At 43.4% G+C, this 19,906-nt stretch overlaps 1 protein-coding gene across 1 annotated transcript in view; it reads left to right on the forward strand.

Annotated features, from left to right (window-relative positions):
• Window positions 1–19,906, forward strand: part of CCDC150 (coiled-coil domain containing 150) — a 2,807,665-nt gene that overhangs the window by 1,789,748 nt on the left and 998,011 nt on the right. The gene's annotated exons all lie outside the window — the stretch shown is intronic.

Genomic DNA, 19,906 nt, shown 5'->3' on the forward strand with positions numbered 1-19,906 from the left:
TCGTATGCAGCCGAAGGATCGAGTAGGGCTGCAGCTTCAGCGATCGCTCTGAGGAGACAATCCTGGATGCGCCTATGCTCCTTTGCGGAAGCCTTCAAGTCTTCCTTTGTTAATGCCCCTTTTGATGGTTCCTCCTTGTTTGGGCCCAAAGTGAAGGAGACGCTCACTAGGTGTGAGCAAGAAGGAAAGACCCTGTCTGCCGTAGCGGTCCATTTTTCCGCCCCTTCTAGACCATACCCCAAAGGGCAAAGAGGTGGAAAAATGTGGTTCCGGAAGACTCAGGGAGCTTTCCAATCCACACCTAGTGAAACCCCCTCCAGAGGCAGAGGAGGGGGAAGGAATGGAAGACGCCACCCATGCGACAGAGGGGGTCCGCAGAACCAGGGTGACAGGGATAGTGTCCCTCGGAAGCCCTTCCAGCACTCCTGAGGGGAGGCCCAGCTGTCCTACTCTGGAGGCAGTCGGGGGTCGCTTGGCTTTATACCCAGAGGCCTGGCTAAATCTCACTTCAGATTCCTGGATAAAAAGCATAATAACAGGAGGATGCAACATCCCTCTCTTAGACAATCCTCCCACCCAAAAAAGATTCCCAGATGTTCCACCCACTCTGCGGGATCAGGCAGCCATAGAAATACAAAGGCTGTTAGAAAAAAGAGTCATCCAGCCAGTCCCGGCGGACCAAATAGGATCCGGAACTTACTAAGGTTCTTTTTAGTTCCAAAGAAAACAGGGGACTGGAGGCCGATACTGGACCTCAGCAAACTCAATACCTTCATGAAGAAGGAGAAATTCCGGATGGTCACGCTACAATCGATCCTTCCATTTCTTCAAACGGACGATTGGATGTGCTCTATAGATCTCAAGGATGCGTATTACCACATAAAAATGGCCAGGCCATCCAGAGATCACCTGCGCTTCCGGCTGGGAGCCAGTCATTTTCAGTTTCGAGCTCTGCCCTTTGGCCTCACCTCAGCCCCCAGGGTGTTCACCAAGTGCATGGCAGTAGTGGCGTCCCACCTGAGACGACTAGGATTCCGGGTGTTTCCATACTTAGACGACTGGCTCCTTACCGCCACCACCAGGCATCACCTATTGCAAGCCAAGGACTATACAATCAATCTCTGTTCCCGTTTAGGCATAATGCTGAATTTCGAAAAATCTGCCTTGTCGCCCTCACAGCATATATCATTCATAGGAGCGGAATTGGACACTACCTTAACTCTGATCAGGCTTCCCCAAACAAGAGCTTCAGCCTTGAGAGATCAGATTTCTACTCTCCTACAAAACAAGAGAATCCCCACTACACAGGTCTTGAAAGTTTTAGGCATGATGGCAGCTACCCTTATCGCGGTCCCCCTAGGGAGAATGCACATGAGGATCTTCCAGTGGCTACTCTTCGCACAGTGGTCTTACCAACGGCTACCGTTGTCACACAACATCCTGCTCACGGAGTCTTGCAAGCGGGATCTTCGATGGTGGATGAACAGCCACGAGCTTATGATAGGCCACCCGTTCGTTCTCCCCCCCCCCCATAGCCACAGTGACCACAGACGCTTCCCTGATAGGGTGGGGGGACTTTTTTAGGGAAGAGCAGTTCAAGGCGAGTGGTCGAAAATGGAGTACAGTCTGCACATCAATGCCCTGGAGTTGAGAGCAGTGTTCCTGGTGTTGCAACACTTTCACGACTACTTACCTCCAGGAACAGTTGCAATTCAGACAGACAACATGTCAGTGGTCTGGTACATAAACAAACAAGGAGGAACCAGGTCTTACCCCTTATGCAGAGAGGCCCTGAGAATCTGGCAATGGGCTGTGTCCACCGGACACTTTCTCATAGCAATGCACATCCCGGGGACATCCAACGTAATAGCGGACAGATTGAGCAGAGCCATCCTGTTGCCTCATGAGTGGTCCCTCAAAAATCAAGTAGCGGAAAGGATATTCCGCAGATGGGGCCAGCCTTGCTGCGACCTTTTTTCATCCCCCTTGAATACAAAATGCAGAAGCTATTTCGCACTACTTTCCTCTCCGGGGGCACCCCCAGGGACGCACTTGTGCACGATTGGCCCCCAGGTCTCCTATATGCCTTCCCTCCTGTTCCACTAATCTCAAAATTTCTGCAGAAAGCCAAAGGTCTGGAAAGGACGATCATCTTGATAGCACCATTCTGGCCTCGACAAATCTGGTTTCCCTTCCTCCAAGCTCACCAAATAGAGGAACCTTGGACTCTGGACCCAGTGCCAGACCTTCTGACCCACTCGTCAGGAGTTCTTCACCCCTCTCTTTTGTGCCTCAAATTGACAGCATGGCTGCTCCACTTCCCATCTTAGCCAGGTCAGATCTTTTGTCTCCAGCAGTACAACATATTTTGATTTCTTCCCACAAAACCTCCACTAGAAAATTGTACAAGAGCAAGTGGAAACGTTTCGTGTGTTGGACTTCCAAACAAGGTATAGATCCCTTGGTTGCTCCTATTCATAAGGTTCTAGATTTTCTGTCTACTCTTTTTCATCAGGGGGCTTCAGCATCCACTATAAGGGTACAGCTGGCTGCCATATCTTATTTTCATGTGGGTGAAAGGGGTGCTACAGTTATGTCTCACAGACTTTGTAGAGCTTTCATGAAGGGAACTTATCATCTCAGACCACCCATTCGAAGTCCGGTTTTTCCTTGGAATTTAAATCTGATGCTATCCCAACTCATGTTATCACCCTTTGAACCAGCTTCGTCATGCCCACTTAAATATCTTTCCTGGAAAACCCTGTTTCTTGTTGCAATCACTTCAGCTCGCAGAGTGTCAGAGCTGCAGGCACTGTCAATTAGACCCCCGTATCTGATCTTTCACCCGGATAGGGTCACTTTACGTACAAATCCGTCCTTTCTACCAAAAGTCTGCTTAGAATCTAATCTTAATCAGTCCATAGAACTTCCCACTTTTTTCAGGCACCATACCAATAAATTGGAATACATGTTACACAAATTGGACATGCACAGACAGCTGAGATTTTATCTGGACAGAACAAAAGAATTCAGGAAATCAGATCAACTTTTTGTTTCTCATGCAGATAATAAGAAAGGACTTGCAGTAACAAAAATCACATTATCCAAATGGCTTTTGGACTGCATAAACTTTGTTTATTCATCTTCCAATCAGTCTATTCCGCTCAAAGCTAAAGCTCATTCTACTAGAGCTGTTTCTACTTCCTTAGCCCATGCTGCTCTCTTACCAATAGATACCATTTGTGCAGTGGCTACATGGGCCAAACCTCATACCTTTATTACTCATTAAAAAGTGGACAGGGCCTCCAGGGACAGGGCTTCCTTTAGTTCCACTGTTCTCAGGAATGTTCTCCCGTGAGCCACTCGGGGATTAGGGTGCTAGGGACTCTACCCGTGTGTAAGAACAAACGGCGAGATCGAACAACTTCACATAAAGAAGTTATGTTCTTACCATAACGTTCCATGTGAGTTGTTCATCTCGCCTTTGTTCTTACATTCCCGCCCTCCTTCCCCCTCCGTGTTCTGGAAGAACAGGTACGACTGGTGGCTGGTTGTCTTTTCTCATGGTCCCCTTGGACTGCCTGTCTCTATGTATGCATTCATATTCGGACATGTATATATATATATATATATATATATATATATATATATATACATATATATATATATATATATATATATATATCTGTCCTTACATTTTTGTGTATATGTGTATTGATACGTATGCATGTGTAGGCGGGTATGTCTTCTGTTGTCTGGTTTTCATAGCAAACTAGATCTGAGGGTTAGCAGGAGAGGATCATGGGATAGGGACTGTGCCTCGAGCTTCTCTTAGATGCAGAGCTTGGAATGTGGCTGACTCGGAGCCGAGGGATCGGCTCCAAACCCGTGTGTAAGAACAAAGACGAGATGAATAACTCACATGGAACGTTAGGGTAAGAACATAACTTCTTTTTTAGAACCATGCCTTTTGGTTCTACACAGGCTTCCCCCCACACACAAAGTGTTCACCAACTGTATGGCACCAGTACCCACTCATATACAGTTACTAGGAATAATAATTTTTCCTTACTTAGATGACTAGATGTTTGCTGCCACCACAAAATAGTAACTTGTATCAGAAGGAAGTACTTGTTCTGATTGTGCCTATCCTTGGGGATTTCCATCAGCATTGTAAAGTCCTAGCTGGAACCTCAACAAAACCTGTTATATCTGAAGTTGTCCTTTTCATTCTTCCTCAACATATGGGTTATAGATCCGATCTCAGATCTGACTCTGCCGGATTCCACAGACTTACAGAGTCAACTCTTGAGTTCTTCCCTCTACCCATAATGCCCTAGTCAGCTTTCAGTACCTCAGATCTCGTTTGCCACCATCTCACACAGATGTGGATCCTTTCTCAGAAGCCTTTTGTTCAATATTTCAAGCTTTTGTGAGCAGTTTTACTTTAGAAATCTTATCTTATCTAATCAACTTTCTGCAAATCCTTCCTATTCTTATATATCTAGTTTTTTGGAGTTTCTACCCGTTAGTTCTTCTTCTTTCTTTTTCTACCTTGTGAGATAAACTTGTTGTGTACCATTGTTGGTACCTTCTTCCTTTACTTCTACTTCCTTTCCTATGCCTTTTAGGGTATGTACCTCTACCATTGTTGGTAGTATTTGCTATTTAAAAAAAAAATCTTTCCTTTCTTTCTTCCTTTTTTCTAACACTATGGCTGAGACGCTAATGAGATTTAAAAATTGCACTTCTTGTGGGCACAAAATTCCAAATTCTGATGCCCACAGAGATTGCATTTGTCTAGGAGCAGCACATCTTGAGAATAAGTGTGCTATTTATGCTGCCTTTAATTCAAGGGCAATTGCAGATAAGAGGAACAAGTTCATCCTCATGGGATTACTACCCCCCCTTCTTCTTCCTCTGATGGGGCTCAACCCCGCAGCAAACATTCCAAATCTCCGTTGGAGCCTAGAAGGAGGCCTCCTAATAGATCTCCAAAGATTCCTTTGACCTCTACAACTTTAGAGCTGCCTCAGAAAATGTAAAGATATTTGGCTCCTACTTCCTCAGATCCAAAGAGGAAACCTTCAGATCCAAAGCCCTCAAATCTGATAATTATATCAGCCAAATCTCCACCACAGCCCTCGGATCCAAAAACCTCGGATCCAACCTCTGGTATTTCAAAGACTCCCAGAACTCACTCATCCAAGTTTGTGATTGAGCCGATGTCTTCTTGGCTCCATTCTCCCTTTTTGCAAACCACTCTGAGGAAACACTCTAGGCCACAGTCCACTACCTCATCTCTCAGGTTCTCCAGAAGTCTCTCCAAAGCCAAAGTGGCTAGGATGATGAGGAAGTTCCTCAGGGCTCAAATTCATATAGGGTTATTTTGTCTCTGTCTCCCATCAAATCTGTGAGCCTTCCTTCCACTTCCCATGTAGTGATATCTTCTTCTCTTCTGATCTATCTTATGGTTTCGGAGCTATCAGATTCCAGAGTCCTGAGAGAATCGGTGTCACAACAGAAGAGGGTTACATCTTCAACTCCAACAGTTTCCTTGTCTGGTTCTGCTCCAGTTCCCTCGGATCAGGATGAGTCTTAGAACTGAAGCATCAGCGTCGGATCTGGGGACCAGGATCTACTCACACATTGTCAGAATTGCCCTGGCCCTTCAGAGCCTCTGCGCTACATAGCTTGGGTTCAGCTCCCACTTCAAGACATGGATCTGGAGAGAGTCAGGTCTTGTCTGCTTTGGAGGTTTCATCTCCAAGGTGACTGGCCATGGCTTCTCTTGGTCTGCCTTCGAGGTAGGGGAGAGAGGGTTTTGTCTCATTCAGGAGACCCAATCTCTCACTCTTCTTCTTTGGATCCTAGCTCTATTCCCCCAGCTGGTCTGAATTCTGATCCCATCAGACCTATTCCACAGGACCAGCTAGTGCCAGCTGGCATCCAGTTTCCTTGAAGGAACTTCACCTGTCTTCAGACACCTCCCTGGAGTATCCCACTGAGGAAGTTCCCCATAAGGGGACATGCAAAAGGAAGCACATAGATCCACCTTTGAAATCTCACACAGAGGATACTGTCTTCAATGAAGTGGAAGGGTCCCTCAAATCACCACCTCATGATGTCTCATTTGAAGACATTTTGGAGATCCTTAAGCAGAAAGGTGGTTGGTTCTCAGATAATCCTTCCCCAGAGGAGTCTGTATTTCTAGAAGCTTGTGATTCTGGCCCATCTATGTCTTGGCCTTCCTGGGTATGGAAGGAACCAGACTCTGTTGTACCAGTCCCCCATCATCCACATAAGATTTTGGCACCACCAAAAGACAGACCCTTCTATGATGAAGCTTCCTAATATTCCAGGTCTCAAACTAACCGCATGGTCTCTCCAATTCCATTAATAGCTCGATATCCCAAGCTTTCCTGCCTGAATTGTCAAATACTTTTATCTTCCTAGAAAGCTTCTGCTAGAAAGATTTACAGGAATAAATGGAAAAGATCCTCAATTTGGGTACTTAAAAATGAAACTGACCCTTTTACTGCTCCTATTTCTTTGTTACTGGACTTTTTAGCTACTCTTTGTCAGGAAGGTGCTAGTTTTTCCATAGTCAAAGTACAGTTAGCAGCCATCTCAAATTTTCATTCAAGAGAGAAATCTTCTTGTTTTTCTTCTTCCAAATTGTGCAAGGCTTTTCTAAAGGTCCCCTTTTCACTCAGGCCTCCAGTGAAAGATCCGTCACCTCTTTGGGATCCGACAGTCATATTTCAGAGGTTGACACAACAACCTTTTCCACCTTCAGCCAAAACCAATTTAAAATTTTTGTCTTGGAAAACAGCATTTTTAGTTGCTATTACATCTGCAAGGAGAATTTCCAAACTACAAAACTAAAAAAACGACTCGAGGGAACAGAGCAAGGTGCAGAGTAAGGCAAAATGAAGAAAAAAACTTCATGCATTCTATTTTATTTATACTAGGCTTCTAAAGAGTTATTTGGTTAGTAAGTTTGAATTTAATACAGCGAATGACTACATTAATTGATGTTACCTGATAGGTTGCCAGTTGTTATTTAAATGTTATTGAGCTTTCTAATTTTGTCTGATGAAGCGACTTGGTAGTTGCGAAAGCACTCACATATTGTTTGTTTGTTTGTTTGTTATTAAACTTTTTGGTGTGTGAGCTTTGGTGCAGTTTGATTTTTTTCTTCATTTTGCCTTACTCTGCATCTTGCTCTTTTCCCTCGAGCCGTTTTTTAGTTTTGTGGTTTTACGCTTTATTCAGCAGTAAGGGACACACCATATCTGGAAGTGATGGAGAATTTAAATTGTGTGACACCATGAACGGTTCTAACGATCGATTCCTTCGGGTTTTAAACATCCAAAATAACCCTCTGATGGAGTTGAGTTTTGCCTGCCCTGTGGATGATACTAAGATACCTTTCAACAATCAGGTACCTGAGTTTTTAAAACAATATAGAGACATAGAGAATAAATTGTATAAATTCAAGAGGCTACAGTGGCAACGGCTACATTTACAAGCCTCATTGGAGCATAAACTTATTCCTAGAGGGCTGCACATCCTTAATATGCCTATGTATGGGGATACATACTCCAAACTCCTTAGAAGGTGGCAGGAATTGAACCTACACTTCAGTACACAATATATATGCCTGCTTATTGATTTCTTCCTGCCCTTAGAACAGGAATTAAAAACAGAAATTATCACTGCTGAACACGATATCTCTGCTTGTTTTCCTTCCGATATTACCCTAGATAAAATGTAACGCTTACATGAAAATATTGTGTATGATAAGAAACTGCAAGCTTCTAAATTAAAAAAGCTGCAAAGGGACAAAAGGGATTTTGACAATAACAGTATATTTTCCTGGCCGAGACAGCCAGTTAGACAGTCGACTTCACTTAATGACTGTCCCAATATTAACCAATCGGATACCACGCCTGGACATCCTATATCAACAGCCAATTGCGTGACTCAGTTAGTACAACAAACAGTTTCTTCTTTGCCTTTAGACTCAACCGAAGCACCTGCAGTGTCATTAAGTGTGAAAGAAAAAGTTAATATAAGTAACGCAATAACAAATACTAGCAATGACTGTATTCAAAATATACAGTAGCCTATTGCTAGTACGTCAACGATGCGAACAGGCTCTGAAAGTATTTTTTTTACAGAAGACGGAAGAGAGGAGTTTTACTTTGAAAAATCCCTTACCCATAAGGGCACGATCGAGAAGCCTCACTCAACAGGCTACAGGGCAGAAACAGACGAGTGCAGAACGGAACTTTCATTACACGAAACGGAGACGAGTGTAAGCAATAATCTAATTTTTAACATTTCCTCCATTACGTTAACAGATGAACAAACTGTTTTATGAAATAAAGGGTTGTCCTTTATACCAGCTAGACGCGCTGACCAAGCTACTATGCTAAAATACTTAAGGTTATTAGGCAGGAATCTTTCTCTGAGAAATGTTTTTCAAACCAATACTAATGATGCTACTGTATCTAATAGTTACCATAGACCTAGTACTTTTTATTCCTATTGTACATCCTGCTATACAGACCTTTATCAATGTTTGTGAAAGAGAATTTAGATCCCTTTTTGTGAATGGAACTAAGAATTATTTCTGTAATTTGTCTAACCATGAAAACAAGGCCCTACATGAATTGATTACTCTGCATTCTGTTGAAATCAAACAAGCAGATAAGGGTGGCGAGATTGTGCTACTTGACAAAGAACTGTACTTAAATCAAATGACATTGTTGCTGAATGATTCTCATACATATCAATGCATTTCTGAAACTATTGTGAAGGGCATCGTTGACAAGGTTTCTTTTTTAGTGTTTGATTTATTAATAACAGGCAGGATAGATGAAACATTGTTTAAGTTCTTTAACACCCACAATCCTACAGTCCCTAGGATTTACGGCTTTCCTAAGATACACAAACATAGTACCAGACCGCCAATGAGACCTATTGTCTCAGGCGCCGGTTGGTGCACAGAAGCATTGTCTATTTATGTAGAAGACACACTACACATTTTACTTAAGGATTGTTATGCCATCCTTAAAGATAGAGAGAGTTTCTTAGAGAGACTACAAAACAGACTAGCTACTGTTGAATGCGATTATATGATGTTAAGTTGTCTATCTCGCCTTCATTCTTGCTGGTTGGGTTCAGAGCCGATCCTCGGCTCCGACTCAACCATCTTCAAAAGCTCGAGAGCTGCTTACTGGCTTGAGGTCCCCCTATATCCCATGATGCATGGCGCTAGATACCCAATTCTCGTTTGCTGCTTCTGCTGCGAGGTTGCTTTTACTGGCTCAGGTCATATTTTTCAATTTTATTGTTACTATATAAAAAATTTTTTATTGTAGTTGGTGTTTAGAATAGTTATAGTAGTTGTAGTTATCTATTGGTAATTTAGTCTCCTTCCCTTGAAAACTCATTTTCTTGTTAGAGAGTTTCCCCTCCCCCATTTCTTTTCTTAAAGGTAGCCGTTTTTAGTTAGAGGCTAATCCTTGTTCTCAATTTTTATGTAGTAGTTTATTAGAAATTGTTGTAGATTAGTAAGTCTGTTTACCTTTTCTTGGATAATAGAGTGTGTGTGCTGTTAGGGTGTGGTAACTTGTGTTGAGTGCGTGTGTTTTACTAGTTACCTACTTCCCTTCTGTTACTTTTTCTCTGTAATTGATATTTCCTTTTACAGGAATGTCTAAAGATACAAAAGTATCTGGATTCAAGAAGTGTGACTCATGCTGTCAGAAGATGTCACTGACAGATAGTCACACTTCTTGTGTCTACTGTTTGGGTGTCCTACACCTGCAGTACTCTTGTTCGGTGTGTCACGCCTTTAGTCCAAGAGTCCTGCAGGAGCATAGGAATAAGCTAATCCTTAGGGGTTTGCTCAAACCTGAAGGGTCACTGGCTAAGGCCCAGCCAGTGAAACCCACTAAGCCAACAAAGCCGCCAGCTCCCAGTTCGGAGCTGTCGTCGGGTGTGGCGTCTTCTTCAACTTCGGTTCCGGCTGGAACCGAAGTACCTATCTCCCAGTCGGCCCCAACTCTGGTGTTGGAAGCGTCAGGGAGCCGAAAATGCTCTAGATCTCCATCCCTAGAGTCGATACACTCGGCTCCTGGGTCGCCTCTGTTACAGTCGGAGCGAAGTCACCGATCCCACTCTTCTCGGTCTTCTAGACTATCTGACCATGATTTGGAGAGAGTGGTGAGCAGGCTTCTAAAATCGCAGGCCCTGGCTAAAATGTTATCCAGCCCCCCTCATCAAGGTTTGGCTCCGCCTGTCTCTGTAGTAGCTCCTCCTTCGACTCATCTCTTGAGTTCGGAGCCGGAGCTTGCTGGGGCTCGGATCGTGGATCCGTCGGCGCCAATACCTACACTTTCGGTCCCGTCGTCATCTCCGATCACCTCCATGGTACCGTCCTTGGAGGGATCTGGGCGCCGGGACTCCCTCGTCGGCTCCAAGGGGGTGAGGGCATCGGACCCTTGTCCGACCCCGTTCTCCCTCTCGGAGCTTCGGCGCAGGTGATTTCGGCTCCTACATCGGCTTCGGAGCCATCTCTCTCTGTGCCGGGAAGGATTCCGGTCTCTTCAGAGCTGGAGCCTTCTCCGCTATCGGGAAGGGGCGCCTTCGAGGTCATGAGGAGTGTGCTGGCATCTGAGTCAGCCCAACGATCAGCCTCATCGGCTCCTCCCCCCATGGTGCCTGCGTCTGCCTCTGCCCCTCCTCCAGACCCCAAGCATGGGGAACAAGCGCTCCAGGGCACCCCATTGGGTGTATCTTCCTCTTCCGAGGCCTCCCCTGATCATTCAGAGGAGCCCCCTCGAAAGAGGAAATGCAAGAGGAAGCATGTTGACTCCCCTGAGTCTGTCACTTCAGATACCGACTTAGAGGATTCGGAAGGGTCCCCGAGATCCCCCTCTGAGAACGTTTCTTTCTCAGACATCCTTGAGATACTTAGGCAGAGGGGGAACTGGACTACCCTTAACCCTTCCGAGGATGAGTCGGTATTCCTCGACGTGTTTGGTTCCCGACCCTCCACCTCCTGGGTGTCTCCGCCTTTCGATCCACTGATGTCTGTGGTGGCTCGGAAGGCGTGGACAGCCCCAGACACAGTGGAACCAACCCACAAAATTTATTACTGCACCACAGGACAAGCAATTTCTGACAAAGGGTGTTCCCGTTGATGCCATGGTGGTAGCAGTGGCCACAAAAAAGGAGTTGGCTGAAACTTCTGCGTCTGTCCATCCCCCTAATAAGGAATCTAGGATGATGGACAGATATGTGAAGCGGATGTTTTCCTCAGCGACCTTCTCCATGAGGTCGCTGAACTACTTGTGCCACTTTACCCACCTTCAAAGCGATCTCATTAAAGAGCTAGGAGATACCCTTCAAGATCCATCAGCTGCGGGGGCCCAGGCTAAGGTTGCCTCCCAGCTGGTGACTCTTAATTCAGTAGTAAACTCCTCCATGCGGCTCATCTCTTATGCAGCCGATGGTGCGAGTAGGGCCGCAGGCACAGGCGTGGCCTTGAGGAGGCATGCTTGGATGCGGTTATGTAACTTTGCGGAGCCCTTCAGGGTGTCTTTCACCAACACCCCCTTTGATGGTTTTCTGCTCTTTTTGGACCACAGGTGAAGGATACCCTTACCAGGTGTGAGCAGGAAGGCAGGATTCTCTCTGCTGTGGGAGTCCGTTTTTCCACTCCTTCAAGATCGTATCCCAAGGGTCAGAAGAGTGAGAAGATGTGGTTCCGGAAACCCCAGGGAGCCGTGCCTGACACATGTGGAGAGTTCCCCTCCAAGGGCAGAGGAGGGAACAACAATAGACGCCGCCCTCGGGGCAGAGGGGGGTCCGCAAAATCAGGGCCAAAGAGAATCTTTCTCTGACAAGCCCTTCCAGCATCCCTGAGGTGCTGCCCGGCTGTCCACCTTTGGAGGCAGTCGGGGGAAGAGTATCGCTGTTCCCAAAAGCCAGGCAAAGTATAACACAAGACAAATGGGTACTGTCTATCATATCCGAAGGCTACAAAATCCCCTTCTTTCGCACTCCCTACATTCCCAACAAATCCCTTCCAGATGTTCCACCCAATCTAAGGGATCAAGCAGTTCAAGAAATATCAAAACTGCTAAGAAAAAGAGCCATCCAGCCAGTCCCAGCAGACCAGCAAGGATCCGGAATTTACTCAAGGTTCTTTTTGGTACCAAAAAAGACAGGGGACTGGAGACCCATTCTGGATCTCAGCAGACTAAACAGGTCTGTTTAAAGAACGAAGTTCTGGATGGTCATGCTACAGTCCGTTTTACCCTTCCTGGGTCAGGACAATTGGATGTGCTCCATAGATCTTCAGGATGCGTACTACCATATCAAAATGGACAGATGCTCCAGAAGATTCCTCTGCTTCCGACTGGGAGCCAGTCATTATCAGTTCAGAGTTCTGCCCTTTGGTCTCACCACAGCCCCCAGGGTGTTCACCAAATGTTTGGCAGTAGTTATCACTCACCTGAGACGGCAAGGATTCCAGGTGTTTCCATATCTAGACGACTGGCTCCTTACTGCTACCAACGACCAGCAAAAAACGATAGTGAACATGCAGTAATGAAGAAATAATGATTATTTATTTATAATTCCTTCAAATCCAGACCGGTTTCGGCTATTCAGCCTTTATCAATGAATACAATAAAGTTTTTTTGAATGAAATGAAGCAGCCTGCATTTATACTAGTCTCTGATTACCTGGAAGCTGGTCGTTGGTGGTTTACATTGTTGGCTTGACCCTGCATGCCATCCTTGCGGAGCGTATGGTTGTTTCCTTACTGCTACCACCAGACATCACCTGCTGCGAGCCAGAGACTACACCATCCAAACTTGCTCCAAACTAGGTATCACAATAAATTTCGAAAAGTCTGCATTGTCGCCTTGTCAATCTATTACCTTTATAGGCGCAAACTTAAATACAAAGGACATTTCAGCGAGACTGCCATTAGACAGAGTGTTAGACATTCGCCGTCATGTGCAGGTCTTATTAGGATGCAAAAAAATTTAGGCCAGATTCGTCCTAAAAACCTTGGGTCTCATGGCAGCAGCTATCATACTAGTTCCCCTTGCTCGTTTTCATATGAGGATTCTTCAGTGGATGCTGTTCACCCAATGGTCTTTCCAGCAACTTCCAATGTCTCACAAGATAATGATCACACAGACATGCAAAAACCAACTTGCTTGGTGGATGGTTTCCCCATCAGTACCCCAAGGCAGACCATTTGCTCTTCCTCCTTCAGTGGCTACGGTGACCACGGATGCCTCCCTGATCGGGTGGGGTGGGGGGCATTTTCAGGGCAGAACAGTCCAAGGCACTTGGCAGCCTCACAAGTACCATCTGCATATCAATGTCTTGGGAGATGAGGGCCGTGCTTTTGGCATTGCAAGCTCTTCACAACTCTCTTCCCACCGTGACCATTGCAGTTCAAACAGACAATATGTCTGTAGTGTGGTACATCAACAAGCAGGGCGGAACCACTCCTACCCCCTATGTCGAGAAGCACTCAGACTCTGGCAGTGGGCAATCTCTTCCCAACAGTTTCTGATAGCAGTGCACATCCCTGGGAAGTCCAACGTTTTAGCGGACAGGCTGAGCAGAGCAATTCTCATGCCTCATGAGTGGTCTCTCAATCAGACAGTGGCGGACCAAATTTTCCACAGATGGGGTCAGCCTTGCTGTGACCTTTTTGCCACCCCCTTCAACAGCAAGTGCAACAGTTTCTTCCCTCTCCTCCCTCTTCCCGGACACTTCCCCAGAGAGGCTCTAGTTCACGATTGGCCTCAGGGACTTCTTTATGCATTCCCTCCGTTTTCCCTGATTCCCAAACTAATACAGAAAGCTACCATCTTGGGATGCAAGATGATCCTCATTGCTCCTTACTGGCCTTGACAAATTTGGTTCCCGTTCCTGCATCATCACCTTCTGGAGCAGCCCTGGACCCAGTTCCAGACCTCCTGATCCATCAATTGGGTGGGCTGTAACAATCCCTTCAATCTCTCCAGCTCACTGCTTGGTTGCTCCACTTCCAACCTTAGCCAGGCTTCCGAACATCTCCCACTTGGTGCATGAAATCATCTTATCATCGCATAAGTCTACCACTAGAAAGACTTATGCTAGTAAATGGAAATGTTTCTCTTTCTGGGCAGAGGCTAGAAATATAGATCCCTTTTCAGCCCCTGTGCACCATATTTTGGATTTTTTAGCGGAACTTTTTCATGCTGGATCGTCTTCTGCCACGATTAGAGTTCAACTCGTTGCAATTTCAAACTTTCATACAGGCCTATCAGATACTAGTATTATGTCCCATAAGCTTTGTAAAGCCTTTCTCAAAGGGACTACTTTAATCAGGCCCCCACGGAGACATCCCCCACCTCCGTGGGATCTAAATTTGATTTTAGCTTCCCTGATATTACCCCCCTTTGAACCTGCAGCTTCTTGTTCTTTGAAGTTTCTTTCTTGGAAGACCCTTCTGGTTGCAATTACTTCAGCCACAAGAGTTTCTGAACTTCAATCTCTTTGTGTTCACCCTCCTTATGTAGTTTTCCACAAGGACAGAGTTTCTCTCCGGACTAATCCTTCCTTCCTTCCAAAGGTTTCTTCTGAGAATAATTTGAATCAGTCTATTGATCTCCCTGTGTTTTTTCCAAATTATTCCAAGGCAGAGTACAAGTTGCATCAGTTGGATGTTCATAGTTATGTTTTTACTTGCATAGAACTAAGCAAATCAGAAAATCAGACCAGCTGTTCCTGTCCTATGCTGAGGGTAAACAAGGTCTACCAGAGTAAACAAGGTCTACCAGTGTCAAAAGTAACTTTATCTAGGTAGTTGACATCTATTATTACATTGATATATCAGCTAAGGAACAAAGAGCTTCCTGCTAAACCAAAAGGTCACTCCACTAGAGCTCTAACTACTTCAGTGGCTTTTCAAGCAAGATTGCCAGTGGTAACTATTTGTGCAGCAGCTACATGGGCCAATCCTCATACCTTCATTTCACATTATAAGCTGCACGTGGCCTCCAGGAGCAGAGCTGATTTTGGTTCCACTGTTCTGAAGAGTCTGTTCCGATGAGCCACCCAGGATTGAGGTGCTAGGGACACTGTCCCAACCAGCAAGAATGAAGGCGAGATAGACAACTTAACATTAAAAAGTTATGTACCTACCATAATGTTCCATGTTGTCTTCTTCTCGCCTTCTTTCTTGCGTCCCACCCTCCATCCCCCTATCCTAGTAGACCGAGAAGAGTTCCTTATGTTTTGTCTCACTGGCTGAGTCTTCTCTGGCTATTCCTTCTGACTAGTAGTCTATCCAGTAGGATTTATGCATTCTAGGATAGGATTTCTGTATTTTTATGTCTGCAGTTAGACTTACCAAATGAGATCTGGGTATCTAGCGCCAGGCATCATGGGATATAGGGGGGCCTCGAGCCAGTAAGCAGCTCTCGAGCTTTTGAAGATGGCCGAGTCGGAGCCGAGGATCAGCTCCGAACCTAACCAGCAAGAAAGAAGGCGAAAAGAAGACAACTAACATGGAACGTTATGGTAGGTACATAACTTCTTATTAGTAACCATGGATATCGAATCCCTGTTTACATCTATACCTAATGAATGGGGGGTTGAGAGAATTAGAGAATTTTTAAATATGAATCATCTTTTTGAGAATAATAAAATTGAACTTATATGCACTTTATTAGAGATGATCCTTGAAAACAATGTGTTTGTCTTTGAGAATGAGTTTTATCTACAGCTAGTTGGCGTGGCTATGTTCACTGCTTGTGCAGATAGCTATGCCAACTTAGCTTTAGTTTGTTGGGAGCAATCCTATATTTTATCGGACACGAATAGATTTTTTGAACATATACTTTAGTATGTCCGGTTTGTGGACGATGTTTTTTTATGGAACAGTAACAATCAAGAGTTAGAGAACTTTGTTAGTTATATACATACCACTACTAATTTCCTGAGATTTACTTGTCAATGCTCCAACACTGAGATTAGTTTTTTAGATGTCAATCACTAAGTCAGACTACCAGAAAGTAAGCAGTAGCATATATAGAAAGCCCACGCGGAAAAATGCTTTATTATATAAATCAGGCATGCATCCCAGACATATCCCTAAAAATGTCGTGAAAGGACAGATATATAGAATTAGACTGCACAGTGATAATAGAGTAGCACAGCTAGCTCTGAATATAGCTAAATCAGAGTTTTTAGAAAGGGGTTATAGCCAGCAGGATGTTGACAAAGCTATTAATGAAGCCTGGATGCAACATACTGATAGATGCAGACCATTTATTCTTAGTAATGGTACATCAGTGGACTCAAATGACAGAATAGAACAAAACACAAACAGATTTAGAGTTAGCATGCAATATTCTAGTGATATTAATGAATACACTAGCATTTATAAAGAAACATTGAAGTATATTGGAAGAAACCCCTGGTTTGATAGCTAAAGTTGGAAAGTCTCCCTCTTTCTCGTTTAGGAATAATGCTTTGTTGAAACAACAGCTTTGTAACAAAGGGAGCTCACATAGAGTAGCCAATAATGAACGTCTTGGCACTTTTTCCTGTGGACATTGGCATGTCAATATATACACACGAGCATTAGTTATACCCATCCCACCTGAGGCTTTACTATTAAGAGTAAGTGTTTTGCTAATTGTCGAACTACCCATGTGGTATGCTTTTCCTTTTTTGTGATGTGCCACTCATTCTATGTGGGCAAAACCAATAGAATGTTTAAAGACAGGATCCTTGAACACATCAGAGATATCAAGAATAAGAAAGAATGTAGTGCATTAGCTAGTCATGTAAGCTCCACATCCCCGACACACATATTTAAATTCTTTGTGATACAAGTGATTTATCCTAACGTTAGAGGGGGAGATATTGAGAATCGCACAGAGAGTATTGAACAAGAATGGATTCTGTTGTTAAACGCTGAGAAACCTCCGGGTTTAAATGGAGTTGTTTCCCTTAAACCTTTTCTTAAAGCATGTCCTTTGAAATATTAATGTTATTAGATATTTATATATGTTATTATTTTTTGCATTGCAGCATAAACAGATGATTTAGATATAATATAAGAATGATTTTATGCATCTATTAATTGTGTATCTATTACTAAGATGGAAATTATAAATGCGCCATGTTTTTGATTTCATTACTGCCTATATTTAGCATAGCTTTTTATGTCAGCTTATATGTTTTTATTTAATTTTAAATGTTACTAGAGTATATGTTTTTATGTATGGTTATTAATGTTTTTAACTTTTTTCTATATATATATTTTTGATAGCGTAACTCAGTTGTAGTATGGCATTTAGTAGACGTAAAATTCATGCATTCTATTTTATTTATACTAGGCTTCTAAAGAGTTATTTGGTTAGTCAGTTTGAATTTAATACAGCGAATGACTACATTAATTGATGTTACCTGATAGGTTGTCAGTTGTTATTTAAATGTTATTGAGCATTCTAATTTTGTCTGATGAAGCGACTTCGTTAGTTGCGAAAGCGCTCACATATTGTTTGTTTGTTTGTTATTAAACTTTTTGGTGTGTGAGCTTTGGTGCAGTTTGATTTTTTTCTTCAGAATTTCCAAACTCCAGGCTCTGTCATCCAAATCCCCTTACATTGTTTTTCATAAAGATAATGTTGACTTACAAACCAAACCATCCTTCTTACCAAAAGTAGCCTCTGAATCGAACATTAATCAAACAGTTCATTTGCCAGCCAAGGGAGAATACTTGCTACATCTTTTAGGTGTACATAGACTACTACGTTTCTTTTTATACAGGCAAAGGATTTCAAGAAAACAAACAAGTTATCTCTCTTTCACCAACTAGACCAGAATCACCAATTTCTAAAGTTACCTTGGCCAAATGGATTACTAATTGTATTTCTTTTGTATGGTCCAAGCAAGGTCTCCCCCTACTAAAATCTCCTAAGGTACATTCACCTAGATCTATGGCCACTTCTTCTGCCTTCTGGTCTAGAATGTCCATTGATGATATTTGTGCAGTAGCTACCTATGTAATGCTCATACCTGTATTGCTGACAAGCTAGACTTGACTTCTAGAAGTAGAGCTGCTTTTGGTTTGACAGTTTTCTGGAATATCCTTTCATGAGGCCCACCCAAGATTCACTTAACTGGGGACTCTGTCCTATATGTTGAGGAAGAATGAAAAGGACAACATTAGATATCAGAGTTATGTACTCACAATGAGTATGCATCTGTGTTGTCCATTTTCATTCTTCCTCTGCTTCCCTCCCTCCTTCCCCCTTCCTGTCATTTTCTGGAGTGATCTGATGGACATTTTGGAACCGCTTAAGTGAAGTTGTCCTGTCTCGCCTTCATTCTGTACTTGTGGGTTCGGAACAGATCCTCGGTTCTGACTCAGCCATTTACAAAAGCTCGAGGTCTCCAACTAGCTCGTGGCTTACTCCCTATTCCATGATGCTCTAGGGCACTCTCCAGATGTCGTTTGCCTCTGAACAGATCGGGTGTTTTTCAACTGGCTCTGGCTAAGTTACCTTTTGAATTTGTATTATACATTTAAAGCTTCTACTTTCCTCTTTAAAGAATTTGTAGCTGTTACCCTAGTTAGTCGTTTGACTTTGTTAGTCACAGTATTAGACTGTGTCCATTACTTGCTGTTTCTTTGTTGGGCCGTCGTTTGTCTCAAGGCCCACAGTTTCATCCCTATCCCAGTTTCCCTGTGTGCGAACATTAAATTACAGTTATTTAGCCTTGTGCTGTGTTTACTTATTAGCTTATAGATATTTTCTACACAAATATAATTCTGTGTGTTGAGTGTTTTCTGTATAAGGAACTAGTTTGTATCGTTTCTCCTAGTCGCTCATTTAACTTAGAGAGTGACTCAGCCCGTTTGATTTAGAGGCCTTGTTCCTGTGTAGTGTGTAATTGTTCTGTTAAAAAAAAAAAAAAAAAGTTTGACCCCTTTCTTCTGAGTCAGCTGGTTTAATTTAGAGAGTGACTCAGCCCTTTTTATTTAGGGGGCTTTTTTCCTGTGTGGTGTGCCTTTTGTTCTATTATTTAAAAAAAAAAAAAAAAAAGATTTCTGGTTGTTTCTTCTGTTTTCCTACCTAAATAGCTCGTTTAAGTTAGAGAGCTCTTTTAGGCTGTAGATAATACAGTGTTATTGCTTCAATAGTTTACTGCTGTTGTTGAGTTTTGTTGCTACTTGTTAGTACTATGTCTAAGCAATCAAAAGACATTAAACATTCAGGGTTTAAAAAATGTTCTAACTTCTCTCAGAAAATGTCTTTGACGGATGGTCATACTGAATGTGTCTGTTGCCTTGGAACACTACAATTGCAGGAGTCATGCTTCATATGCCATTCTTTTAGTTCAAGGATTCTCCTTGAAAGAAAAAATAAGCTTATACTGAGAGGATTATTAAAGACTTCTTTTTCGGAAGTCTTATAAGAAGGTCAGAGTGCATTAAAGAAAACATCTTCCCCTCCTTCTAGTTTTGAGAAGTCAAGCAAAAGATCTTCATCCTCTTCAGACCAATCTGGACCTTCAAATAAAATTTAAAAAATTACTTCATTGGACCCAAAATCCGTCAGGCCCGAAAGACCTTCTACCTCGGCTGCTGCTGTTTCAGAACCAATGGTACCGCAGTCTTAGAGCCAGTCCCTTGTTCTGGAGCCGGTATCTCTGTCTTTAAGGTCACCTATACTACAAAGGTTGAGATCTCCTGCCCCCTCTTTTCAATCCTCCAGGAGTTTGTCAGGAGATGATATGGATCGTGTGGTGCGGAGGCTTCTGAGTATATCTGCACTGGCCAAATTATTGTCGGAGCCGA

The sequence above is a fragment of the Protopterus annectens genome, chromosome 4.part1 (assembly GCF_019279795.1).
Source record: "Protopterus annectens isolate FY-2018-M chromosome 4.part1, PAN1.0, whole genome shotgun sequence".
NCBI classification, from domain to species: domain Eukaryota; kingdom Metazoa; phylum Chordata; order Ceratodontiformes; family Protopteridae; genus Protopterus; species Protopterus annectens.